The sequence below is a fragment of the Hermetia illucens genome, chromosome 5 (assembly GCF_905115235.1).
Source record: "Hermetia illucens chromosome 5, iHerIll2.2.curated.20191125, whole genome shotgun sequence".
Classification (NCBI taxonomy): Eukaryota; Metazoa; Arthropoda; class Insecta; order Diptera; family Stratiomyidae; genus Hermetia; species Hermetia illucens.
This window is the reverse complement of record NC_051853.1, coordinates 60,255,259-60,269,155: the sequence shown is the minus strand read 5'-3', so window position 1 is coordinate 60,269,155 and position 13,897 is coordinate 60,255,259. Positions and strand designations below refer to the sequence as shown.

Below are 13,897 nucleotides of genomic sequence, written 5' to 3'. Positions count from 1 at the left end.
TATTTCGTAATATTAAAATTTTAAAATTATTCTATTACAGGTGGTGGAAGTCAATCAGCTGTAAACATAGATGGTGAAGATTTAAGCTCAAGTAGTGTAAGCTCCGCTAGTCGTGTCTCACTCGACCCACCGTCATCGCCGACTGCTAGTTTTAGTGGAGAGAATTTAATGCATTTTCCTGGAGATTCAAGTGGATCGATTTAGATAAATTTATGGCAAATGCGACTTTAGCGCCATATTATGACAATTGATAATTAGATATTTACTAGGATAGTAACAATATACTAGACATCAATGAAATATACGCAGCCGTGCTTTTAGCCAAAATATTTTATATAATTTCAAGGTATGTATTCATGTAAATGTGAAATGTGGCAACAAAAAATATTTATAAGAAAATGGTTTTGAGAAGGGTTAAGATAAGAATAACAGTCAGTCCTAAAAGGTATAAACTGAGTGAAAAGCAACTATAAGACATAATTTTGGAAGGAATGTAAGTTCAACCTACAAACTTAGGGGTAGTATAAACGTTGTTGGTTATTTCCTTAGCATTTTCTGACGAAGTGGCTCCTTCAAAATCTTTTTGACTGTAGATACTTTCTTCACTGCTAAACTTTTGTTCGTCAACCAATATTCATAGATTCATTTATGTTGACGGGGGTGACCCATGTTACAGACCATTGTTATCGTGATATGAGTTATTGTTCAATCGAAATTTTCCTTATAATGTGTTAAGAAGCAAAATCACGCTCCTCGCTGTTTCCTTCATGTCTTGGAATCCCGAATCATTTCTAAATGTAGTTCCAAATAAATAAATTCCAAACTTATTCAAATCTACGAAGAGATGAAATTTCCGATTTTTTTCTGTAATGGACATAATAATGATATACATACCTCTCTAGTTGCCAAAGCAGCGATTGACTCGCATTTTGTGGGATATTTGTTTCTCTGCCTTTAATCACGATTTACTCACCTCAATAAGCCTAGAGAGGGCTATTGCAAAATTGCCTACTTTTATTCCTTGACTATTCTGTTTTTAGCAGTTTGCTTACCTCAATATTTTTATTACATTTTGTGATCCCAGTGGGCTGTTTCTATGCAGTAGGAGGGAAAAAAAACTACCTTTTCCCTTGGTCAGCTGTGGTAAAAACTTACAAGGACTAAACGCTTTTCTGCATCTTTGGACTTAAATTCGATGTCGTTCGAATCGATGCGTCCTTGTCGATTGCCTACATTGCTTCAAATGTCTACTGACAAGGTGCTTTATAAAATCTTTCGTTCGAGATACCAGATAGTAGCAGTTCTCTAGATGTCGAGGTCGGAGTCGCACGCAGAGAGTAAAGGAAGTTCTCTCCGCTCCAGTCGCATCGTCTAACTACCCTAGGACGATCTAGATTCCATTTGAAAGATGCAAAGCTGTCACGAAATGCTTCTTTTACATCTTTTGTCAAAGCATTTCATTTTATTAGGCAAACCGTTGACAAACAATTGCCGAGACTTGAATATGTTATTCAAAACGTAACCGCCTCCCAGCTTGGACTGTGCTAAATTTCAACTTCAAATGCCACAAAAAAATGTTATATTTACCTAAATATTCCAAGTAATATTGGTTTTATGGATAGGCACATGTAACGTATTTTATATCAACAAGTTATCTGCGTATATCAATGTAAGTATTTAGTTCACTAATAGGAATAACCATAAAAAGGCATTCAATTGATGTTAAAAATTTAACGACATTTGTGTTTTCTATGATAGAATAGAAAAAGATAAATCCTTTATTTAAGAGAATCAAATTTAACATGAAGGGCGAGCTGTCCATGTTGGTTCCTGTTAGTGATTTAATACAATAATGAACTACGTATTCTGCTATAATACTTTTAGAGGGAAATGTAATTTAGATTGATGCAGTAGATTATGGACGTTTTCTATGTTACTTTATCTGAAAGATATTGTATGATGTCTCAAAAATAAGAGTTCGTCCCTACTTTTTTGAATAATGAAAGGGTATTTATCCTTACTCCAATGTTCATGATTTTCCACCGAAAACCATTCTATAAATTACAGAATATGCTTTCCAAATTGAAATTTTACTTTGTATAGAATTTGTGACTAGAATTTATGTAAATTTTGATATTATTATGATCTAAGATACGTATTGGTGTAGCCTTGATTTTCTACTACCTTTCAAAGCATTAATGCTGAAGTGTTAAGACTAAAACAGCAACCTCGTTCTAGCTAAGCTGTAGATTCAATGTTGGAGTTGTGTATCTTTTTAATGTGAACGGAAAGTTCATTTCTGGAAGTTGTACTGTTGTATATTATCCAACATCTTTAGTTCTATTCCCCATCGCCGCTAATTGCTCAATGACAAAGACTCATGAAGTTGATCAAAATGTTCAAGGGTTCCTATCAATCATATTTGTGAAATTTATTGGTAGACTTAAAGAAAAAAAACTTAACTTTGGTACCCCGTGATCGGATTTAGTTTTTTCGGTTCTTCTTCAACTCTTAACATACATCCAAGGACAAAAAAGCCGCGCTGAATCTTGTTTTATTTTTGGTAGTTTCACGTAGAAAAACGTCACAAAATCGTTTCAATTTCAATTAAAATTTGCACATTGATTCATTTAAAACAAAACTATAAAGATTTTTAACATAATGTTACAAAATACGAATTCCAGAAGACGTGATAAAAAAGAAGTACAATAATATTTCACTGTTTATAGTCATTATAACTTTTGACAAACAAAATAACAAAACAGGGTAAATAGAGAACTAAAATTTTTCATTTTTTTTTAACAAATTCGAAAAGAAAACTACTCTATTGTTTGGAATTCACTCAAAAAAAAACATTAATATTTACTTTAAAATATTGCTTAGTATTTTGTTGCGCCGTTTTTAGCTTTAATGACACTTTCACCCTTTTGGACATGTAAAGCACTCAGGTATTCAGCCGTAATTTCCCCATACCAAACTTTTCAATTGTTTCCTTAAGGGGGTCATCCCGTGTGAAGGCCGTTTTTTGCCTTCTTTTGAAAAATTATTTTGGAGGACTGGATAAAGATAGAAACGTGATTTTCTCACCATATGTTTATCGATATCTCTAGTATATGTGATAAATTTTTCAGCTTGATTTCGTAGCTAATTTTCGGCATACGTGTTAATTTATGCACCCATCTCCAAAAAAAGGTGTTTTTTTGCTGCCACGCTGGAGGGCGCTGTGTTCATCTAAGGAAAAAACACTAAGCGGCATTTTAATATGGACAATATTCCACGGCCCGCAAACTAGGATAATTAGAAAATATTAAAAGGTAAATTTTTGGTGGGCTTTTAAACTCAATTTTTTGGATTTTGGTGTTTTTTTACGGCTTTTTTTATGAATAAAAAAAAACTACCAGTCCGATTGCAATTATCCTAGTTTGCGGATCGTAGAAATATGTACTAAAGAAGCCGTGAAAATTTCAAAGAATTTGGTTGAATAGATTTTGAGCTATGGTGGCAGCCGATTTTCAAGATGCAGTTTCGAGAAAAACGCATTTGAAAATTTAAATGTGATTATCAACAGTAAAATTTTAACTCACCATTAATCTACTATACCTGGTCCATAGAGAGCACCCTCCGTTTCTTCAAAAAAGTCTTGTAAGGCCGATTGTTGCTCTCTGGTGTCAATTCTGGCTCTTTTAGCGAGGTTAGTCGATCGTCGTTCGGACCGCCAAATTCGCGCTTCATTATGGCGGTCGACATAAACCTGACATATGTGACCAACTTGACATCCCATTGTCACTAGGATTTTGAGAATGTCATTGAATCCTTCATTGAAAATAATTACAGCCAGGAAAGTGGCTATTTCTACGACCTTGGCCCCAGAATGAAGGTGTTTAGGAGCGAAAGTCCAGATCAATGCATTTAACGACTCATTGTTATTCTGGGTCTCTGCTCCTAAACATCTGTTGAAGAGATCGTCTCGTGACAAATCTTCGTAGATTGGTTTGATGACTGTTTGAACTTCGTCAGTCAAAGGTGCCTTCTCGTGGTGGAAACTATCCAGTCCTCCTTTAGCTTCCGCTTTGCGCCATTTGCACCAACTGTCCTCGCCTGCCGGACAATTTTGAAGCTGAGGATTTTCGTGTGTAGAACATTTATGGAAGAAAGTTTCCTAAATTTCTTGCTTCATTTCTTCTATCCAATTTGCGTGTCGACGAATAGCTAGCCCAGAAAATGTAGTGAGGTCCTTATCAGTAAATTTTCCAGTCCCTTTTCCACCAATGCCTTTGTGATTCTTCTTTGCATTTCTAAGCCGCGTTCCCACTCTTTTCTCGACATGTCCTACGCATTCATTTTTTACTACTACGTATATTTTATTATTTGCAGAAATTTGCAGAAATACCGGAGAAAACTCCAGCAAAATCCAATATACAATATACAAAACTTGTCGCAATTGGAACATCCATGTTCATGCTTGTTAAATGTTTCTTTGCTGATGTTGATGCGAAGTCCTTTTTCTTCTCTGATAAGTATCGATTCCCATGAAATACTCGCTTTTTAGTACGAGCATGACGTTGAACGTTAAAGCGATCTCCCTTCATACGATCCATTTAAAAAAATCACTGAACACATAAACAGCACAATACTTACAACAAAATATAACTGAGTATAACTTGAACGCCTTTCAGTGCTCACTCTAGACTGGATTATTCTTTTTATTCCAAACACCAAATAAGTTTAGACAATTGATTGGTTTGTCATCTTTTTATATTTATACCTGTGTTCAAATTTATAAGGCTCAGGTAAAAAACTAACAGGTAAAAAAAGATTCGATGCTCTTTCTCATCGAGTACTCTAACCGCGGCTGCAAACTCCTTACCTGTTTAACCCTGTAATTTCTGAAGGACTCAGAATATCGGAAAATCCCTCTGCCCACATATTCTCCACTATATATAAATACAATTCATGCAAGAAAAAAAAAATCGATTTCTCCAACCCGACACACGGGATGACCCCCTTAAGCTCAGCCACAGTTGTGGCATTTATTGTGTCCTCTAATATTAAAATCGACTCAGTTTTCTGTTTACAAATGCATCCCCACACCATCGCACGGTTGGAAGGGTACAATTTTGTGCATATCGTGTGCGCCCCGTTTGCGTCAAACGCTGCGAAAGTCATCGGTTTCTATAAGATTGAATTTTGATTTATCCGAGAAAATAATTTTGCTTGCTTTTGGTGGTTTAGCCCAATTTAAACGCTTAGTTTCCATTTTCTTTGTCAGAAATGATTGCTTTGCATTTTGCTCTCTTGGTTAGGATCTTACTTAGATGGTAGAGTGAATCGTGTCTTCTGCAATGGTTGTATATCGTCTCTATATTTTATTTCCTCGGGAGTACCCCAAGGTCCATCCTCGGTCCATTTCTGTTTTCATTTTTCGTGAATGATCTTCCTTCCTTGTTTACCTGTCCTAGCCTTTTATATGCAGATAATTTACTGATCAGTGCAGCCTTCAGTCAAACCTTGACACACTATCTCAGTGGTGCGTTCGTAACAAGTTGCCACTTAATTTGAAGAAATGCTACTCTTTATGCTATTCACTATAAACTTCTCCGCCGACATCCGTTTATTATGTGGATGGTCAGCCCTTAGTCGTGATTGCCTCTTACAAAAACCGAGGTGTGACTTTTGACAGCAAACTTCAATTTCCATTATGTCGATGTTCTCAGCCGCATCCGGCTTTATCCTTATCCTTCGTTTCTCCTATCGATTCATGGATATCCATTCTTCAGTTATCCTTTGTAAATCCTTGGTCCCTAATATTCTTGAATATGCTTCGGTAGTATGGCCCCCTTACCATAATTGCGACTGCGATACAGTTGAGTCTATACTAAGGAGATTTACTCGATTCCTAACCTTTAAAAAGAACGTTGCCTACTTGAAATATCCTGAACGTCTAGCTTTCATTAACCTGTTATCTCTGCAATCACGTGTGCATGTGTTCTTTTCAAACCTTGTAATGACTTAATGGATGATGCCCAAACCCTTTAGACGGCTTTGACCAGTCTTTTTTTTTTAAATGTTCATTTGATGTGATTGTTGCACTTCTTTTGCGAATTGAACTGCATTTTAGAAACGACTTTTAAGGCTTTCTCTCAAAATAATTCGGTCTTCCTTTGAAGTGGTGCACTTTTTTCCTGCCGATCCTTTTTTTCTCTCTATTTGACCTGTTTCACGATATTTTTTTCAAAAAACGGCGCACTGAGCTTTCATTAAACCTTAATTTTATTGCGGCTATTGATGAACAGATATATTCCGGTCAGCCAATGAATAATTGCGCCTTTCTGCTTAATGTCAACTGCGTCGGTTTAGGTATGATCCTATCAATGTTTGCAAAGCACGTTTTTTACACAAAAGATTCACATCAACTGGGCTTAGAAATACATGGCAAGTGCAAAAAAAACAACTTGAAGAATCCTTAAAATATTTCTGAACTTGACACAGCAATCTTTCAAATTTGAAAATTTCTTCGATTACAGCTCTTTTTTGTCGTTGGGATCCTTGGAAAATCTAGAGCGAAATTATAAGTGATTTCGCCGTAACTACTTTATTTTTATGTTTCCCAGAATAATTAAAAATTAATATCATGTTAATACGCCTGTAAATCGCTTTTCAAAAAAGCTTTAATTTTAATAACGAAAAACATGGAGTCATGGAGTAGTTTAGTAAACAACTTTGACGACAGAAGCTTGGTATGTTAAGGGCTCAAAAAGTCAAACTTTCAAAAAGTCTTTCCACAGTTTCCTTCATGGTCTATTACATATTGCCAACTGTCTAGTAGCAACAAAATTCCCTATTGAATGACATGAATGAAAAGAAATCCGTAAGTCCGGCCTTCATTAAAAAAATTCCTTGTCTTTCATAATCATAATACCACTATGTGTCATTGGTGTCAATTCTTGAGAATGTGATGCAGCTCCCTTAAGCTTTCCGAAAAGCCTACACTTTTCCTCCACATAGATCTATGGCAACCCATTCATCGGACACCCAGTAATAATGGCTTCCATTGTGACATAGTCCGAAGTGGATTTATCGCCATTTCTGAATGTGTTCTACTTTCACTTTCTGATCAACACGTCCACCATTCGCCGACAAAGTTCTCCATTCTAAATTTTATCAGGCCAGAGTAGACAATAAGTTGATGAAGTTTTGGAACTTTCGAGTAACATTGGCAATTACTTTCCATACGCTGCTTCCATATAACAGCACACAGACTGAGAATCTTGGCTTTGTCCTACTTTGCCAAGAGCCATAACTCGCTGTGAAAGCAACTGGATATTGTTAGCCTGGTAGAGTAGAAAAAGAAATAAATTCGGAGGCAGAATGCAACTCTGGCGAATCCGCTTTGGACTTCAAATTCCTCCGAAATTTTACCTCAATACAGTACGTGGCATACATCTTCTGTGTATAGAACTTCGGATATATTTCCTATTGTTACTGCCGAGATCGGTGAAAACAGCTGGATCCGAAAGACTCTAATGTACTCAATACAGGAGATTCCAGAGAGAAGATCAGCCTGCTCTCTGTCGATCAAGATTTTGAGACGTTATTTAATACGTTCCAGGATTATTTCAGCTTTTATCTCTACGTCAGTAAATTGCTGTCCCCAAGACAAGCGTTTTTCCTCGGCATTTTAAAGAGCGTCTTCCCTATTATGGAAAAGACATTTTCTGCTCACTCATTTAAGAACTGTGGAAAATCGTAACTCATTTTGCTGTGACCTCGCTTTTTTTTAAATCGCTTCCAATATGTAAAGAGGGAAGGAGTTCAATAATCGCAACTTCAATAAAGATGTTCTGCACGTCGATTGGCTTAAAAATGGTCATCACCGTCGAGGTTCTACAGTCCATTTCAGGCCTTTGTCTTTATGATGTTGTTTCTCAAACCATCTCGATCTATTGATCGCCTCCTCCTCGCCCCTCGTCCTCCAATTTCGAAATCTGAGAAGTGATGCACTGTCTTCATCAAGAGAATCTACCCAGCGCTTTCGGAGCTTTCTCTACGCTCTGAAACCTTCTTTTATCCTTTTAGATATCCGAGTGTCGCCCATATGTTGAACGTCGGCGAATGCCCCGAAAATAATTAAAATAATTTGCAAACTTCGAAACTCTGGATCCTGCTGGTTAATGGGGAATGAAAGCATCTATCAGTGAAACGCAATCTGACAGTAAAGGTTACCTTGAGCTACACTAACAAAAATTGTAAATCAAATTGGAAATGACAATATAATGTCAGCAAAATCAGACAAAATTTGATCACTTCGTGAGTCTAATATGTGTACGAGTATTAACTGAATAAAGGTATAATTGCTATAGATATCCACGATGCAGTTATGCAGGATGTTGAGTGGAACCCTTTCATAGAAAAAACAGGCGGCTGGGAATCAGTGCTACGTAGATGAGCAGAACGTTTATAAAATAAAAGCGGATCTCACGAGATTCTGCCATAAACAGAATACACAAAATAGAAATCTAGTTAAATTATGTCGATATATCCTAATTATAATTTAGCCATTTTGAATTTATAGACGTTTTTGACAAAGTAAAGCAAATTGTGATTTTCAAAGAAAAATAATCAAACTGATTAGCAAATTTTACAATAATTATTTATATATACAATGCGAACCGTGTTTAGTCGATTTTTTTAAAAAACTTCAAAGGTAACAATGTTTACCCAAGTCGGTGCATAAGTCATTATTCCTTCGATTCACTCATAGCTCTTGGAATGCACTAGAATAATTTAACACGAATACAATAAAGCATACTGTGCTCGCAGACGACTCGTCATGCAATAATGATTTTCTTCCATTCACCCCGTCGTGCTTTTAATAGGTCCAGAACTGAAAATTTCACGGGAAATTCCCTTAGAAAATTCAAAAGAATTCGCATCTATCCGCTTTCACCATATAATTATAGAAATTGTTAAATAAGAAACCAAAAAGATACTTTTAAAAATATCAAATGGTCCGAGATCAAGTTTGTTCACTAGGTCGAATTGATTTTTTTCCGAACTGTCTTTCCCTCAAGGTGCTATCCTATTGTTAAATTCAGTCCGTTACTGACATCTGTAAGTTTTTACATCAATTCATAAATTTTTTATCTTTGGGATTTTACACATAGTCCAAGGTGTCCTCCATGGATGCTTAGCAACAATTGTTCATTTAGGCTACGAATTGAGCTATAAAGTGATTTTAAATAAATTGGTTATTCTCATGTAACCTTCCTGAAATGGATTTAATATTGACAATAGCATTGTTGAATGAGAAACAAATAAAAAAATAAATAAATACAAAAACTATTAAGAATTTAGTACTTACGAATAATTTTTTTGGGCAATGATATTAAAGATATCCGGGGAAGAATTTGTACTTTCTAACATCAAATATATCTTACTAAGATGGTTTTATTTGTAATCTAATTTTTATACATGCAATCGTATGATATATTAGCTAACTGTAAGGTGTATGATTAGCAAAGGATATAGAGAAAGTATGCAATTCAACGATGGTTCCGCATAAAATATCTTCATAGATTTATCAAGATAACAGTCTCTTCAAAATCGCTGTCCTAATATCTCTAGATGATTCTTTTTGTATGAGAAATCATTTATAACATATGTATGTATTTTTGTATTAAATCATTCCCAAAAATGTGGAAACAAAAGCATTTGTATTGTATGGAAGTTTGCACGAAAGTAGAAATATTTTTATACAGGATCAAGGTTCTTGCACTTGTAATGAGTCGTCATAAATTTAAGAGATAATAGGAATAAATGAGGAGGACATAATAAACTAAAATGGAAAAAGTGTTTCTGGTGTGGTTTTTGTTATTATTGGGGCAGCTATAGATTGTATACTATACATACTAGTATGTTGCTCCACTAATGGAATTTTATATTTAAAAAAAACGTTGCTACAATATATCAGGTTGTCCACAAAGTTTTCGCACAAATATTAATGTGACAATTAAAAAGCAATTAGCAGACAAACCAAAACAGCAGGTACAACATGTGATATCCCAATGGAAAGGTCAGAGTCCTAACTATAAAATGCATGGTAAATTATCCTTGAAGGATCAGTGTTGTGAAGGATATTCAAGGATAAACATGGAATTCGACAAAGTACATTTTCGTCATTGCATTTTGTACGAGTTTCAAATGGGGACGAAGGTGCCGAAGGCGATTGAAAATTTGTCGAAGGTATTCGGTGAAGGAAAGGTAAAGCGCAGGACAGTTTACGATTGGTTCGAAAAATTCTACAGCGGAGACCTGACACTTGAAGATGAACCTCGCTCAGGAAGACCCTATACGATTGACGACGATATCCTGCGCAACAAACTGGAAGCGAATCCTTTTCTTTCGACACGTGTGCTTGCAGAGGATCTCGGTGTATCAAAATCAGGAGTAGCAGTAGCCATTACGCGTCTTGGATATGTTTTGAAGAGCACAAAGTGGGTACCGCACGAACTGACTGAGCGAAATCTGGCCGATAGAGTGAGAATTTGCTCCGCTAACCTTTTACGGAACGAAAACGACCCTTTTTTGAATCGATTGGTAACTGGCGATGAGAAATGGATTGTGTACGAAAACGTAGCGAAGAAACGAGCCTACACTCATCGAGATCAACCGGGTCCATCGGTAGCAAAGCCGTCTATTCATCAGCAGAAGCGAATGCTCAGTATATGGTGGGACGTTCGTGGCCCCATACACTACGAGCTTTTGGGACCAAACGAGACCATTACCGCCGATAAGTACTGCGAGCAGCTCGACAGATTAAACACCCAGCTACGTTCGAAACGACCAGCATTGGTCAACAGGCGAAATATTGTCTTTCATCATGATAACGCCCGGCCGCATACATCTTTAACTACTCAGCGAAAATTGAGTGAGCTTGGCTGGGAAGTTTTGAGTCATCCTGCGTATAGTCCCGACCTTGCTCCTTCTGATTACCATTTGTGCAGGTCCCTCCAACATTTTCTGGATGGTAAAAAAATGACTTCTGAAGCTGACCTCCAAAGTGCACTTCGCACGTACTTTGAGGGGAAGGGGGAAGAGTTTTATAGAGGGGGGATTTTGAAGTTGCCCGATAGATGGAGGGAAGTCGTATCTAATGGAGGCAATTATATATTAGATTAAATAATTAAAGGTTTTTATAAACTTATCTGCTGAATTCTGTCTTTGATTTGTGCGAAAACTTTGTGGACAACCTGATATATATATTCTATTTCACAGAGAAGCGCAACGCAGTATACATTTCTAACTCATTATTTTAGAAAGTATTCCCCGGATCAACAACTAACTCCCATTCGCTCGATAAATAATCGATCCCATGATTTTTGGAAGCAATCAACTTGTCCAAACTTCTACCAATTTTGTTAGTCTGCTAGTTTTTCACACCAGAATTTATAGGAGAGAGTATTTTTCTTTTAGGGGGGTAAAATACATTTACCCACAAAGTGTAGGACTCCCGTCTCAGACAGAATACTGGCTAAAACAACCTCCTCGAACATCTAGAACTCTGACCCGGAACAGTTTAACACATACTCAGGCCAGGCCTACCCAGTATAGGAGCAAAACTCCGTGGATTCATGGAGTCAGCTACCCTGGTATCTCTCCTATCCATCTCCCTATTTTTCGCCTTAAGAATAGCTTGAGTGCAACGTGCCATTCGGCTCCAAGTGTCGATCTGCAGCATGGCCTCAATTTTGTGTCCGGATACGACCTTTCCATCGAAAAGTGATGGCAAGGGCGCTCCCACCTTCTGCAGAAGAAGAAGAAGAAATTCATCAAATTATTGCAAAAAAAGAGGCGGACCGTGATTTCCCGATTGTGTGCAGGTAAGATTGAAAATACACATGTCCACCGAGCAGCTGGGTTAGGTAATAGTCAACCTAATCGTGCTTTCGATTGAACCACGGCCGCACGTCTTTTATGAGATGCGCAGTCTATCTACCTCTCGACTCTCTTTCCCAAGATTACTGCCATTCGCAGATAGTACGGGCACAGTAGATCTACTATAGGCAGTACCCTTACAAAAATGACCCCACTTGCAAGTACGCTTGCAGAAGCTTATTTGTACACATCAGAGACGCTAAACAAGGAAAAGGCATAATCTTCGTCAAATCGTATTGGTAAGAGAGAGATCGGTGAGCTTTTGCTATTCTGGTACTACGGCGTGCTCACCCATCTAGCAAAAAGTTGTTTCACGTATTCACTTATACATAAGCAAAAACTTGCCAATCTCACCAATACATTGGCAAGTCCGGGCGGTATGTCAAACACAGCTGATCGGGTTTTCGGTACATGTCGCTCATGCTCAAGGGCAAAACAATTTGAAATCGTGTGTACTCGCACTGATTTCCCCCCTTGATGGGCAAGGGGGAGTGAGGTAGCTGTCTAGTATCTAACTGCGGTACGGGCTCTCCCTTCACAAGCGACAACTTCCTCACTTCTCTCGCCTTTTCTGTGGTATATAAGCCCCCGCTCGGCGGAATTTTTGCAGATTTATGTTTCGCAGGGCCTCAATCTTGAATTCGCAGGAGCGACTCGATGAACTCGCATTTGGCAGAGCTTTTGTACAAAAATGAACTTTGTACAAGATATGTGAGTAACCTTTCGAAAATATGTACTACAATTAATTTAAGTAAAATTTGAAATACTAAAAATAGTGGTCAAGCTTTCTAAGAAAAGAAGAAGAACAAAAAAGCATTATATCTTTGAGAAAAATGCGAACTAAAGTTGGAATTAAATTCGGAGTGGATCTGTTAAATTCATGTATCGGTTATACCTCAAGTCTTGTTTCTGGGGAATTGAAATTATAAGTTTAATCATGCATTGACCTATATTGTGTGTGCTCTAACCTCCCAATGAAGGCGTCACTCTTACCGTTTGTGTAGGGCTCCCCCATTATGTTTAAAGGGGGCAAACAATTAGGCTGGAGTGGGCTGCTACCGAGCTACCATGTCATCTGCCCCCCATGAAGAGGAGAGGAAAACGTTTTTTTGTGATTCTGCCCCTTCTTTTATTAAGCCGTTAGGCATTGTAGCTCTTTTGCGATTGAAATTTTCGGTTATATCAACCCGCCTCGAGACGTCTCTATTAGAGTAGTTTACCTCGGGTGGGTTTAGTTTTGTTGACTATTGAGTCAAGGCACCTGATAAAATCTCTGTCCTAACAGGGAGATAATATTTGAGAATCAAGAACTCCGCTTCTCATCTCCAGCACATGCCGTCCGGTTCCTTATATTATCTCGCGCAGTCGATGTTCACGACTGGCAAACCTGTTAGGGGAGTTTGGTTGGTTGACAGCCTTGGCGGCCGTGTTGATGCCAACATGATGCAACGCCGGAATCTCATCGTAACACTCTGCCGTTGCAAAGATAATTGGTAAAATAATCCTGGAACGCATCAAAAAACAACTTAAAACTTGATGGACAGAGAGCAGGCTGGTTTCCGCTCCGGATCTTCTTGCGTTGACCATACCAATACCCTACGGATCAGTTGGAACAGTATGCGGAGTTTAGACATATGATCGTGCAAAATGTCACGTGCTGCACCGAGGTAAAATGTCGAAGGATTTCGAGGTTCAAAGCAGAATCCGCCAGGGTTCCATCCTGTCACCGATATTATTTCTTTTTGTTATCGTTGACGTTCTTCATACTGCCTTGTTCGGAGGACGGGTCATAGACCTAGGCAAATGGCTTTGGATTTAGAAAAGGAGGCAAGTAGAGTTGGACTAAAGATAAACACCAACAAAACCAAGGTTCTCTGTCTGACTGGTCATCGTGCTGTCCCTATCTTCATGAATGGGCAGAGCACCGAAAACGTCGATCAATTTGTATATCTAGGAAGCATGG

At 37.7% G+C, this 13,897-nt stretch overlaps 1 long non-coding RNA gene across 1 annotated transcript; it reads left to right on the top strand.

Moving 5' to 3' along the window:
* The first annotated feature begins 4,919 nt into the window (after positions 1-4,919).
* On the top strand, positions 4,920-9,854 carry LOC119657761. Its single transcript, XR_005250167.1, has 2 exons — positions 4,920-8,374; positions 8,409-9,854. It is a non-coding gene; the product is annotated as an uncharacterized LOC119657761 (long non-coding RNA).
* Positions 9,855-13,897: the final 4,043 nt, after the last annotated feature.